At 41.9% G+C, this 13,439-nt stretch overlaps 1 protein-coding gene across 1 annotated transcript in view; it reads right to left on the reverse strand.

Moving 5' to 3' along the window:
* Positions 1-12,035, reverse strand: part of LOC115139511 (heparan sulfate glucosamine 3-O-sulfotransferase 5) — a 69,634-nt gene extending 57,599 nt beyond the window's left edge. The window contains exon 1 of the mRNA XM_029677000.2: positions 11,495-12,035. The gene's annotated coding sequence lies outside the window, so the exon portion shown is untranslated. The remainder of the gene's footprint in view (positions 1-11,494) is intronic.
* Between the last annotated feature and the right edge of the window lie 1,404 nt (positions 12,036-13,439).

Below are 13,439 nucleotides of genomic sequence, written 5' to 3' on the forward strand. Positions count from 1 at the left end.
CGTTTAAGTTCCTTGCTCAGAACATGAGAACATATGAAAGCTGGTTGTTCCTTTTAACATGAGTCTTCAATATTCCCAGGTAAGAAGATGTAGTTATTATTATTTCTCTCTATACGATTTGTATATCATATACCTTTGACTATTGGATGTTCTTATAGGCACTTTAGTATTGCCAGTGTAACAGTATAGCTTCCGTCCCTCTCCCCGCTCCTACCTGGGCTCGAACCAGGAACAGATTGACAACAGCTACCCTCGAAGCAGCGATACCCATGCAGAGCAAGGGGAACAACTCCTCCAAGTCTTAGAGCGAGTGACGTTTGAAACGCTATTAGCGCGCACCCCGCTAACTAGCTAGCCATTTCACATCGGTGACACCAGCCTAATCTCGGGAGTTGATAGGTTTGAAGTCATAAACAGCTGCTGGCAAATGCACGAAAGTGCTGTTTGAATGAATGCTTACGAGCCTGCTGCTACCTACCATCGCTCAGTCAGACTGCTCTATCAAATCATTATCTTAGTTATAACATAATAACACACAGAAATACGAGCCTTAGGTCATTAATATGGACAAATGTTTTTTTAAAAATCGGCCAAATCGGTGTCCATAAATACCGATTCCCGATTGTTCTGAAAACTCGACCTCTACTGGACATTACCTTTTTTTTCCTGTCACGCAGAACTGTAAACATCACTAAAATCTAGGATCCTGGTTTAATCCATTTTAAACCACGGCTCTCCCAAAGGCATTGTTCTAACATATCTGATCTAAGAGCACCTCATTCCCCTGTCGGGCTTCAGACAGGCCCGCAGTCTATTGCATTAGTGTAATGTTGAATATCTTATTCAAATACATGCAATAGTTTCAATAGTATATTCGAAAACAGCTTCCTCAACAGCATAATTCTCTTATACTGGTGACACGGTAGCACTGGAGTCAGGTCCGTCAAACCAAAGCCAATGCCGATGTTCTGACTGAGTGTTTTAGGGCTGTGACGTGGATGCTAGCTCTGACTGTCACTCTATGTGCCCATGCCCAGTGGGCTAATTTATGACTAAAGGAATGCTGTAGCACCCTCGCTCTGCTACATGAGACCAATAGAATATTCATGGGATTTTGCTCTTTTGACAGCAGAAACTTTCCAGTTTCACAGCCTTCATGGCCTCCGATACAAGTCCTATTAATGCCCCTCGGGCTGCTACAGGGTGAACTGAATGCTCGATCAGACAAGACTGTCCTGAGAATCTAATACACTTATGAGGAGAGAAGCCTGCCCTCACTCAGATAGTCAGAGAGCAAACTGGCTATCAAATGAATCAATTTCAGAGGTGCTAGCAGAAGAATATTCCCAAATCATGTGGACCAGGTCCTTGTGTTCGTGATGCTGCCTGCAAACAAAATCAATCCCACTTACGATCGTTGATCCACTTAAACACCGCAGATCAAACATGAAGATGTTGTCATGGTTAAAAGGATGGCTGTTCCTATGCAATTAGAAAAACATGTTTAGATGAAGCAACCCTGGGTCAACAGATAATACATTTCTCAGAAAACATAATTTAAGTGGGTAGCAGGGAGTTCCAACTCTATTCCTGTGAGAAGTTAGACTACCCTAGAGACATCCAAACGTGCCAATTTCGATCTAAAATCACCCTTGGTTGACTCTGGTCCTGTGAATTATTAGATGAAAGTAACCCAGCCTCCAGCTTGACACAACAAATCTAGACGTAGTGGCCAGCCCACCGAACAGAATATCCCATCGCCTTCATCGTCTTATTCCTCCATACAGCAAGTCATTAGAATTCAACATAGAACTTTAACACTCTTTACATTTACATAAAAAAAAAACGTATAGCCAAAAGACGCTAACTAACTAACTCCTTTACAATCTTTTCACTGCCTCTAGTGATGATAAGCTCATAACAGCAGCACTTTGCCTTTACACAACTGTGTCCCACACCGCCTTGTTACATTCAATTATTCATGTAAATAAAACCCTTCGTCTGACTGGAGGCCCTGGGCATTTCATATACCCCTGTGACTGCACATTCCCTACACAACCTAAAGTCAACTGAGCAAATGCCACACTGTATACATTTTATAAGTATCTACTCCTCTCATTAAATCCCGTAAATGATTATCCTGTCGGGTTTCACACCAGTATTTTATTTCACTAGTTTCACCAAAGCATTAGTCTCTTTTAGTGAGAGAAACCGATAATAAGAAAAATAGAACTATAAACTTACACCTCGCCTTAGCTCTGCTCTGCTGCCTAATTTATTCTCTTCTGGTATCAGTGTGAAGGCTATCTGGTTAATTTTGTGTTGCCTGCTGTTCTTCTTTTCTAAGTGCTGCTGTTTAGACCTTAATTACAAGGGCCCATCTCTATAAGAAAGGGGGGTAATTGAATACGGTGTGGGTCATAACATTTAATAGTATGACTCATCATGAACACTTTGGCAACAGGGATCGATACAACGTGAGTGAAAAGAATACTTGAAAACAAGGCTCCACCAGCAACTAAGTGCTCCATCAGATAACTGCCGCCTATAACTCATAGTGGGGAGAGACTGTAGAGAGACTGGAGAAAGAGAAGGTCCTGCTGCTGTGGTTTTCTCTGTCAGGGGACCGATTCAGATTACTCCTCACCACTGTCACTCGCCGTGGCTCAGCCAGGCCACACTAGACTGACTGACACCCAGCACTCAAAGCCCCTCTCCCTGTCTCTCCGTGTTTGAGGTTGACCTCTCCTGGCCGCCACTAGTAGTGTCTCCCAGATGGATCGATAAGCTAGGCAGATTCCTTGATGACTTAGGCTGTGGATGCAAACTCAGGGTTGAATCAGAGCAGATTTGTAGTACACTGCTCCCCCAAGAAACTTGAATCTCACTGGCTGTGTATCTCAATACTTTTTGATTTTAATAAAGTTGTCAACTCCTCCATTTTCATTTGCCTGGATCCATCTATGCCATCGCAGGTAATTTCCTGCTGCAGAATAGCAATATTAAACTCAACATACTTGAGCTTGAAGCCAATTCCGCTGTATGACTGCCTCCGAAAACACTCAACGGAAAATTGTCAACGCTGATCATTTCACAAGAAATAGCCTCAGCAATCCTGGTTAACCCGAGAGGAACCAGTGATAAAGAAACAAGGTCCACGGTACACACTACGCTCTGCCAACACTGCGAAGTATTTCATGCTTATTGTTTCCGTCCCTGGGTGCTAAAGATTTTGAATCTTTAAAATGGTACAGTGCAGTAAATCTTGCAGCACACCATCCACAGCCCTGCAGGGGATGCATAAGCCCTGCCAGAGACAGTGGTTGCCAACGCCCTGCCAGAGACAGTGGTTGCCAGTGGTTGCCAAGGCCCTACCAGAGACAGTGGTTGCCAAGGCCCTGCCAGAGACAGAAATGTTCTAGGGAGATGCAACCACTAAATGATAGCGGTGGATAGCAGCTCAAAATTAGTCACGCTTTTCTATCACTTTGTTTTGCATTCCGCTGTCAGACTGTGTACTCTGTCACTTGATAAAAAAAGAAACTGACAGACATCCTTAAAACTGTCATCTTTGCCAAGAATAGGATGTTGTTTCAGTAGCATGAATCAAGACAAATCCTCTCAAGTCCATATAATAAACACTAAACCAGACATATGACTTGCTGGTATTGTTTTTGATGCCATTTGTAAGGTAACGTTAGTTCTTATATGTTGATGGTGAAATCCTTCAGTATTCCATTAGGTTTTCCTTCGCCAGCATTATTTGACAAGCATGAAACAGCAGAGTTGAAGAAGAGAAATGTGGTCCCTTTCCCCGGCCCTCATTCCCGGTGGCCATGGTGGGGAAAGTGCTTTCTGTGAAATTGATGAACCTGACTGTCATTTAGTTATGCCTGCCATTAGTCTACCCTAATTCTGGTCAGAATGACTTAAGTAAATCAACTTTTACGCTATGGCATCATTTCCAAGCACATCAATAAACCTTTATCTTTTTTTATGGTCAAGCTTCGGCAGAGACGCAGTAATGCAAAAAATATATATAAACTGCTGAACCCTGATGTAACTCGACACGCCACAGAGGGGGAAAAACCCATCACACCCCCTGTCTGTCTGTCTGTCTGTCTGTCTGTCTGTCTGTCTGTCTGTCTGTCTGTCTGTCTGTCTGTCTGTCTGAAGTAATGAATGTCTGCTCTGACAGACAACAAACAGACGCTGCTCTCATCATTTTTGTCAACAGAGAGGTCAGGCTGGAGACTTGATACCCTGGACTCAGCCGCAGAGGAAGATAGAACTTGATGTTTATCAGTTCATTCACAAGCATGAGTCTTGGAAGGGGAAGGAGGGATTTAAATATATTTTCAATGCACAACAGTTTTTTGCTAGATCTAAACTTTTACTTAAAACTAATGCTGAAAAGAGACACTTTATGCTCCCGAGTCGTACAGTGGTCTAAGGCACTGCATCTCAGTGCTAGAGGTGTCACTACAGACCCTGGTTCGATTCCAGGCTGTATTTCAGCCGGCCGTGATTGGGAGTCCCATAGGGCGGTGCACATTTGGCCCAGCATCGTTAATAGACACTGCAGCAAATAAAACAGTATTTAAACATATGTCTTGTCCAGGACTGGAAACTGGAAATTTGATATTTTTGAGTGATATTATGATTGTAGATATGAAACAGACAAAGTAGTTCAAATACTATCAGTTCCAGTTTAAACTTTAGGTCACCGTTTACTTTGTGTGCTAAACGTGAAATGCTTTTTGCAATGGCGAAGTAATAGTGGCTCTCCACTGGGTGGGCCTGTGTCCATCCAGGCCCATCCATGACTACGCCCCTGATGCAAACAGCACATGATGACAATTGCACATCACAAGTCGTCTACTCACCAACAGTTCGGACTAGACTTTTTCAATACCTGGTTTAAATATCCAATGTTTCCTTAGTTAGCATTTACTGGTAGATAGAATCAATTGAAAGGTCTTTCCTACCCTACCGGCTACATGCTCCATGCCAAAACCAGTTGAGAGCTGAACACTTGCTGCCTGTAGATGATATTCCGCTGAAACTAGGCGTGTATATTTCACATGCTTTGCGATTGTGTAGCCTACTTTGTGCATAATTTCTCTATTGTACTACATAATTGATGTCGCATACCTCCACTACATTACTTTGATATGCATTAGTAATGATTAAGAAGTGAATATACGCAATATCCACTGAAAAGAAAGTGGGCATACAGTTTATACCTGCGTATACCCTCCACTACACCACTGGCTCTTTGTGTTTTACAAAAAAAAAGTGCATTCTCCTACATGAGTGCGCTGGTATTATGGTTGCAGTCCTTTCAGAATCACCAACCTGCCACACACTGAAGTCCTATAGGTTCGCCACTACGCAAACATGTCTATAACTGATAAGGCCTTAATAGCCTTATCAGTTACAGACATATTAATGTTTCAAGAAATGAGTGTATATATTTGGCCTGGCGAAGCCGTTTTATGCGCTGACTAAATGGAAGCTGATAGTTATGAGTTTTTTTACTCTGCTGCTCTAGGGAAGAAATGACGAGTCCTCACTGTTCGAGACCGAGTCAAGACCGAGTACAAATGTATCCGATCCAAGACTGAGACACTCAATATGTGGACTCGAGACCAGTCTTGATTACTACAAAACCGCAGATAAGATTATACTATTTAGAACGAGCAACCAGCACACAAACGAAATTGTGCAACAGCAAGAAGGCAACAAGCATGCAGATGCAGTAAGTGAAAATACATTATCTACGGTATGTACATCCAATAAGAGTCGAAAGAGGGATACACTAGCTATCCCTTTTTTGTCCATTGAAATAAGATCAAATTGATCAGAAATACAGTGTAGACATTGTTAATGTTGTAAATGACTAGTGTAGCTGGACATGGCTGATTTTTTAAAATGGAATATCTACATAGGCATACAGAGGCCCATTATCAGCAACCATCACTCCTGTGTTCCAATGGCACGTTGTGTAAAATAATCATATTTTATCATTTTAAAAGGCTAATTGATCATTAGAAAACCCTTTTGCAATTATGTTAGCACAGCTGAAAACTGTTGTTCTGATTAAAGAAGCAATAAAACTGGCCTTCTTTGGACTAGTTGAGTATCTGGAGCATCAGCATTTGTGGGCCCAAATTTACCTGAATGTCAAGCCCTGCAAGGTCATGCTAATTTAAAAGATTGCTAGCCATTATCATCCTGGCTCTGTATGGAATGCAGCTACATTATAGAACACAGGTCAGGTTATTAACTTCGCGCCGCAGGGAAGAAATGGAGCGACCTCATCGTGTGCTGGTGCCATCAACAGAAGAAGTTGGTTGCACCAGTGCCACAAGTGGAAAAAGTTGGTCTAGAGCTCTTGCAATTTTAAAGCATGCTTTAAAACTGTCAAATGTTGTCTCCGCTACATGGCAAAATATGTATAGTTGTAGGAATTTAGCTGTTGTGTGGCCAGTAGAAGGCCCTCTAAAATGGTCGGCCACGCCCACTTCCAAGCCAAAGCTCTCCCTACACTAACTTTGCAACCACGGCTGGAAAAAATCCTAGGGGAAACCGTACAGTACAGTACACACATTATTCAACGTCACTCACTGTACTGTATGCCTCAGCTCAGAAAATCTGTTGTTCTTTACAGAAACACTGCTAGAGGTGCAGTATCATGACTTAGCCTACAACAGAGACTAGTGGAACGATAAGGCTTAAGGCAGTGAAAAACAAATGAGCAGTGAGAGCTTGCAACAGGGAGGAGGAACATGGCGAGGAAGCGAGTAGGCATCACTCAGAGACGAGTCGGCGTAATTATTTATGCATTCCAAAGTCAATTACACACAGCACAGAGCACTGGTAGTAAATATGGATCCATGCTAGGGGTAATATACTGTATTTTCAGTCAACGGCTTGAAAACCACAAGTACCGCCGAGGGAGAGCTTTAACTTCCATTGTTTTTCATCCGAACACAAAGGAAAATAGATACCATATCTGATACCGTGCAATTGTTTATAAAACCTGAAGCAAAAGCTACCATATGACCAATACTATGGTGTGCATTTTGTGTTTGTAATTAAATCATGTTTATTTCAAAATGTGAAATGAACATTTAAAAGGGAAGCTCAGCTATAAAAATGTTAAAAAGCAAAGGGGGAAAAAAAGCAAAGTACAAAATCTAATGTAATCAAACATAATGTTTCCAGCGGTACACCGTCGGGAAGGGCGTCTATAGGCATCAGACGCATCCTGAGAATCAAACCCATATGGCTAATGGATGTGGATTACGATATTGTTTTCAAAGGCGCTAAAACGCGCCGCCGTCCTTCAGATGTTACACAGCCAGACCTCCGCAAATCATTACAGGGAGGTGTAACAGAGCACACTTGATCAGACCCAAGAGGAACCGAGTGCAAGGGAAGAGCAGATCGGTCTGTGAATAATGATCACGGTCACCTTCGCTATAACTCACCAGCCACAGGAAGACGACTTAGATAGGGGTGTCAGGACAGAGGAGTGACAAATTCCCGCGCCATACGTAGCAGCTTTCCATCGCATACAATAAAAAAAGCACCCCTTTGCCTCTCTCTCTCTCTCCCTAATTGCATTGCAAGCAAGCAATTAATCTCGATTGTTGTTCAGCAAACACGTCTGTTCAAATTGGCATCGCTGCTAGTTGGTATTTGACCATTATTAAGGATCAGGATTGATGACACAGTGCTTTATATGGGTAGATATCCACTACTGTATGTGTGTTATATTTGTTTACTTAATGAGAGTCAGTAGTCAAGGTCAAGTTAGATATTGCTTGGAAACTATATACACTGAGTGTACAAAACATCAGGAACTCTTTCCATGACATAGACTGACCAGGTGAATCCAGGTGAAAGCTATGATCCCTTATTGATGCCCCCTGTTAAATCCACTTCAAATCCGTGTAGATGAAGGGGGGGGGGGGTTAAACAGGTTAAAGAAGGATTTTTAAACCTAGAGACAATTGAGACATGGATTGTGTATATGTGCCATTCATTAGGCTGAATGGGCAAGACAAAAGATATCAGGGTATGGTAGTACGTGCCAGACGCACCAGTTTGAGTGTGTCAAGAACTGCAACACTGCTGGGTTTTTCACGCTCAACAGTTTCCTGTGTGTATCAAGAATGGTCCACCAACCAAAGGACATCCGGCCAACTTGACACAACTGTGGGCATTGGAGTCACCATGGGCCAGCATCCCTTTGGAATGCTTTCGACACCTTGTAGGGGCCATGCCCCGACGAATTAAGGCTCACCTTCGCTATAACTCACCAGCCACAGGAAGACGACTTAGATAGGGGTGTCAGGACAGAGGAGTGACAAATTCCCGCGTCATACGCAGCAGCGGGGGGGGGGGGTGCAACTCAAGGTGTTCCTAATGTTTTGTACACTCAGTGTAAATTAGTGCTGATCAATTCACAGAAATGTCAGTTATTTTTCACTTTAAAACAACTAATTGACCAACTGCGGTTCAATTATTTGAATTCCACTTTGTTTTTTTTGTTTTTCTGTGAGCTCAATGCGCATATTGGAAGTTTCTCTACATAATTGAGATCCAGCCTGAACTGTGTGATGTAGCAAGGAGTTGTAGTTTCCAACAGGCCACAATTATACATAGTTTAGTGCATAAAATGTGGTAATTAACTACAATGACCATAATCCATTGTGCATCTACTTGTCCAGTCTGTGTTTATTTTATACCTGCTACAGAAGAGACAAAAGAATGCTCAATTGTGAGGTTATATAGAGAGCAGCTGTTGCTTAGTGAGGGAGCTCTACCTGAAAATACATGATCTAACTGATTGATAGTCAGTATTCAGCAGTCCTAAAAGTATGCCTTATTTACTTTTAAGAACTACTAATACTGATTATACTAATATTGTCAGAGAGCACAGGCAGCAGTTCTACAGAGATGAGATACTTGGAATGAAATAATAAAGTCATCAAATTAAACAAATGTAATATACACAACAACTGAAATATTTTATTAAAGTCAAATAATGTGAATAAATGATGGTTAAGTGATGAGCCGTAATGGACAGTCACTACCATCATGGGACTTTTATTCAGATTTTTATTCTGTGCTGTTGCAGCATTCAACCCACATAATACATATTGCATTTAATTCCTAAAAAAAAACACTCAAAAGCCGAAATCGCAAACCATTATTATTTTTTATAACCTAACCGAAACTTCCTCAAAAAGCACTATAATTGCTCAGCACTAGTACATTCAAGTACTTCTTTTGTTGCCAAAATAAAATGTAATATAGCTAACTTTGGCTTGAGGTTTTGAGAGAATCACTGTAAAGGACACTGTAAACTCTGAGTGAAAGGCTATTCTCCATTTCTCACTCTCTTTCTTTCTTGAGATTTTTACAGTGCTTGGCAAGCTCTCCAGCCAGCCACGTTGTTTCATCAGCCAGTAGCAGGATGCTCCATTTTTTTTCTTCCAGAAGGTCAACGGAGACTGGCCTGCTTTCAGCTCCAGCCTGGGAGTCCTGCTGCAGCCCTACCCAGTGGAGTCATTAGGATGAATGCAACAATATAGTGCCCTGGCTGTCTCTTGCTGTCGGCCATCATGGCGTTTATTATCCCAAATTAGGCTTTTGACAACACAGCAGCCCCTAACTCATCCCTGTGGTGCACTGTTGCCTATGTGGGGGGGGGTGGAGTACAGAGTGGAGAGAGACACTCGTTTTATGAGCTCCGTCCTTGATTTAAAGTTTCTGCAGTTTTTCTGAAGAAGTGCCAGAGGAGTAGGATATCGAGCTCTCTAGTGAAGACTAGTGGTGCCCACATTGTACGTGCAAGACTGAGCTGGAAAACACACAGAGGCAGATGGCTTAGGGAAGTTATGCAGTTGTCTTTTTACCCGTGTTGCGCATTCAACAACATGGCGCTGCAATGTGTAGATTCTAACGTGCTATTGTTCCGTGTGGTTTATGTCTGTTTCCACTGACTTTTACAGATGAGGTTGGAGACTTAACTAATTGCAAAAGCCCTATTAGAAAGTAAATGCAGAGTAATGGTGACAGGCTGATCTACACAGCAAAAAGCATCTGTAGACAGTAATGAAAGTAAATCACCACAGAGACGAGAAGACACAGAGACGAACACACAGAACAAAGAAGAGCTTACACACACAGAGAGACAGAGAGAGAGAGAGAGAGAGAGAGAGAGAGAGAGAGAGAGAGAATAGTTTGGTGCAAACCAAGTGTTGATGTTATGCATGATTTGGTGCTTGTTGCATTTTGGTATCACTTTAAACTCATGGATTCCATTGGCATAGGAAGTATATGATAAGAAACTAGGGCGCACAACACCCACCTAAATCTGTGAGGGATAAATTATAGGACACTAACGCTTGTGTGTATAAAGCAAAGACCCTCTTAGAGCAACATCTACCCAATCACTAGGAGCCCAGATTAAAAATGTGTTTTAAGATCTGAAAATGTCTCACATTAAGAGCTCTATTTGCACATCATAGAAATCAGATTCTATTTGAATTTGCTATAACAAAGATGCATGTCAAAACTAATGTATCTCAAAATCTCTCTTTATCAATTTGTGTACCATCAACATTTTTTATGAGCTGCCTGTGTAATGCATTGAGTGCCCTCCATCTATATTACATAGTACAATATACTGTACAACCTGCTATCGGCATTCATAAAGCAATTTGCAGCAAATAACAGCATAAACACAGGTTCAGAACACACAATGTCCTATAAACAGGTGACAAAGTTACAATTGAACTTTGTGGAAACATCCTTGAAATTCTGTAGGTTATTACATAGTTATTAGATGTAAATAGAGTATACTATTCATCCAATACAGCAGTGTTTCCCAACTCCATTCCTAGAGTATCCCCAACAGTACACACATTTGGTGTAGCCCTGGATAAACACACCTCATTCAGCTCATCAAGGGTATCATGATCAGTCGACAAGTTGAATCAGGTGTGCTTGACCGGGTTACAGCAAAGAAATGTGTACTGTTGGGGGTACTCCAGTACCGGAGTTGGGAAACACTGCAATACAGAACATATCTGTGAACTTAAAGACTGACATGAGGGAAAGATTGGCATGTAAAACTTGTCAACAAAAAAAACATGGGCAAAAAAAAAAGACGCCTAGCTGGTCAGTTTTAGCTCTGTCCTGACAGGTGAAAATATGGAGGGAAATGCAAAGGCTTATTGTTTACCCATGAAAAAAAAAAAAAAATCATACATTATGTTAACTAAGTTATAGAGACTTGTTCAAACTTTGGGATGAAAACGTAAAATATATCCATTCAGCCGTTGCTTCCGTAGTTAGGCTACCTGCCCGCAGGAACACAGCCTAGTCAGAACACAGCGCTGTGCCTAGTTGGTGGAATGAATGACACGTACATTTTTTTAAAAATTTAACCAACAAAAGGTTACTGTAAACCTACCTGTTAGGCATCCTCAACGGGACACGGCTATCCTCTCAGCGGCGAAATGCACAAGAAGAACCGACAAGATGCAGTAGAGGTCAGAAAGCGCCCCCACATAATCTCCTGCGGGCTAGAGCGGGTGCTTCTCGGTCTCAAGCACCTACACGCACTGCCGCAAGAGATGTCCCGGACCGACTCGTCGAGAAAATGTTCTGGTAACCTACGTTTCTATATGCGATCAAACTATTCTAAACAGTCATCCTGATGGTTCCATACGGAACACGTGCACACAGATTTCGGCGCCAAGAAGTCAGCAGTAGGTAATCTGCTACTAATGTAATGAAGTAGGTTGTGACATCTCGTGGACCTCTGTGGGGAATGGTGAATCTCAGCGCTGGCCCGCGGAAACTGTAGATCGGTAAGTGCGTACCCACTGCTTTCAGGGCACCTTGACAAAGCACTGTGCAGTTGGAATATGCGCGTTCAAGCTTTTGAGTTCCAAAATACAGTAGGAGTGCCCACCACAGCCGTCCACCAGTAGCAGCAGACTTGTGACTGACGACTGATTTTGAGAGTTTGGGCGTTTCTTGGAGGAGAGAGGTGGATGCGCAAAAGATATGCAGCTCAACTCAGACAAGAGAGGTAATGGTCGGAGCAAGTGCCGTACGTTTCTTGTGAAGTAGGTTACTGTAGCCTCTGTGTCCAAATGTCAATCACGTTAGCCCACCATAACAATAAAAGGATTTGGTCCTTTCAAATAAAAATCACCAGCTTAGTAAAATTTCGGTTTGAACTATTTGGAATCATTTCAACTACCCATAATTGATAACTGGGACAGCATGTGTGCGTGTGTGTTGACAAGGAGAGGTCATTGAACCTCCATAAAACCAATTGTACCACTTGATATTTTAAATACTATCCAGGGGCTTTATGCTTGCCACTATAATGACATTATATAATAGGGCAATTAGCTGACAGCCCATATAAGAGGCTGAGAATGCCCTAACTGATTTGTCACTGGAGTCAAGATTCGATAAAGATTAATTGAAAGATGGGGGGGGGGGGGGGGGGGTGCCCATGTCAATAATACTTGGGCTCAAATTACAAGATAGGGTTGTGTAAATTGGCAGCGTAACTTTGACACCAGAACAGTGCCACAAACATCAATTCATTTATTAGTGCAAGATCAACCTCCTAACTAGTTTGGTCACAAAGGCTATTTGAATGTATAGTCTGGATGTTTCTGTGGCACTCACAGCTGCCAGCTGGTCCTGCATTAGAACTTTCAATTATTCAGTCATCCCAGAGCAGATTGAATCTGTCAAGCGTAAGACAACATGACTGGTTTCTTACTGTGCTGCTGGGGAAACATGGGATATGTACTAGAGAGTTGGTAACAACTTTTTTGCAGATCCAAGTTTGACTAATAAAGCGTATGCGGGTGCCGCTGCTGTTTGTTAGCTAAGCTACGTTAATTGTTTTGGAGAGCAGAATGTGTTATGTTTTCACTGCAGAGAAGAACCATCAATTATTTAGCCGTTTCAACTTTGACTAACCACACAGCACTTATCTGCACATAAAATAAATACATAATGTTATTCCTTTTAACAGGTGCGGGAATGTTTGGTCCTTTCACTAATGCACCAAATAAAGTCAGGCTATGTCAAATGCAATTATGGAAATGATCAAAAGTTGAAGAAGAATGTGTGAAAAGCCATAAAACTAAATCTGGCCATAAATTCACTAAGAGACATCATGTGAAGCTTAAGACATTTAATGGTCTACAATTACCATATTGTCCATTAGTGATATTAGACTGAAGTTTTACTTATGGCCTGGTATGATTATTATTCCCATATACTAACAAGATTGCTCCTGTCACATTAACAGAACCACTGACACTATGGACATACGTCTCCAAATATTGTTATGTGATATACACTGAGTGTACAAAACATTCGGC

This window comes from Oncorhynchus nerka, linkage group LG13 (assembly GCF_034236695.1).
Source record: "Oncorhynchus nerka isolate Pitt River linkage group LG13, Oner_Uvic_2.0, whole genome shotgun sequence".
Lineage (NCBI taxonomy): Eukaryota > Metazoa > Chordata > Actinopteri > Salmoniformes > Salmonidae > Oncorhynchus > Oncorhynchus nerka.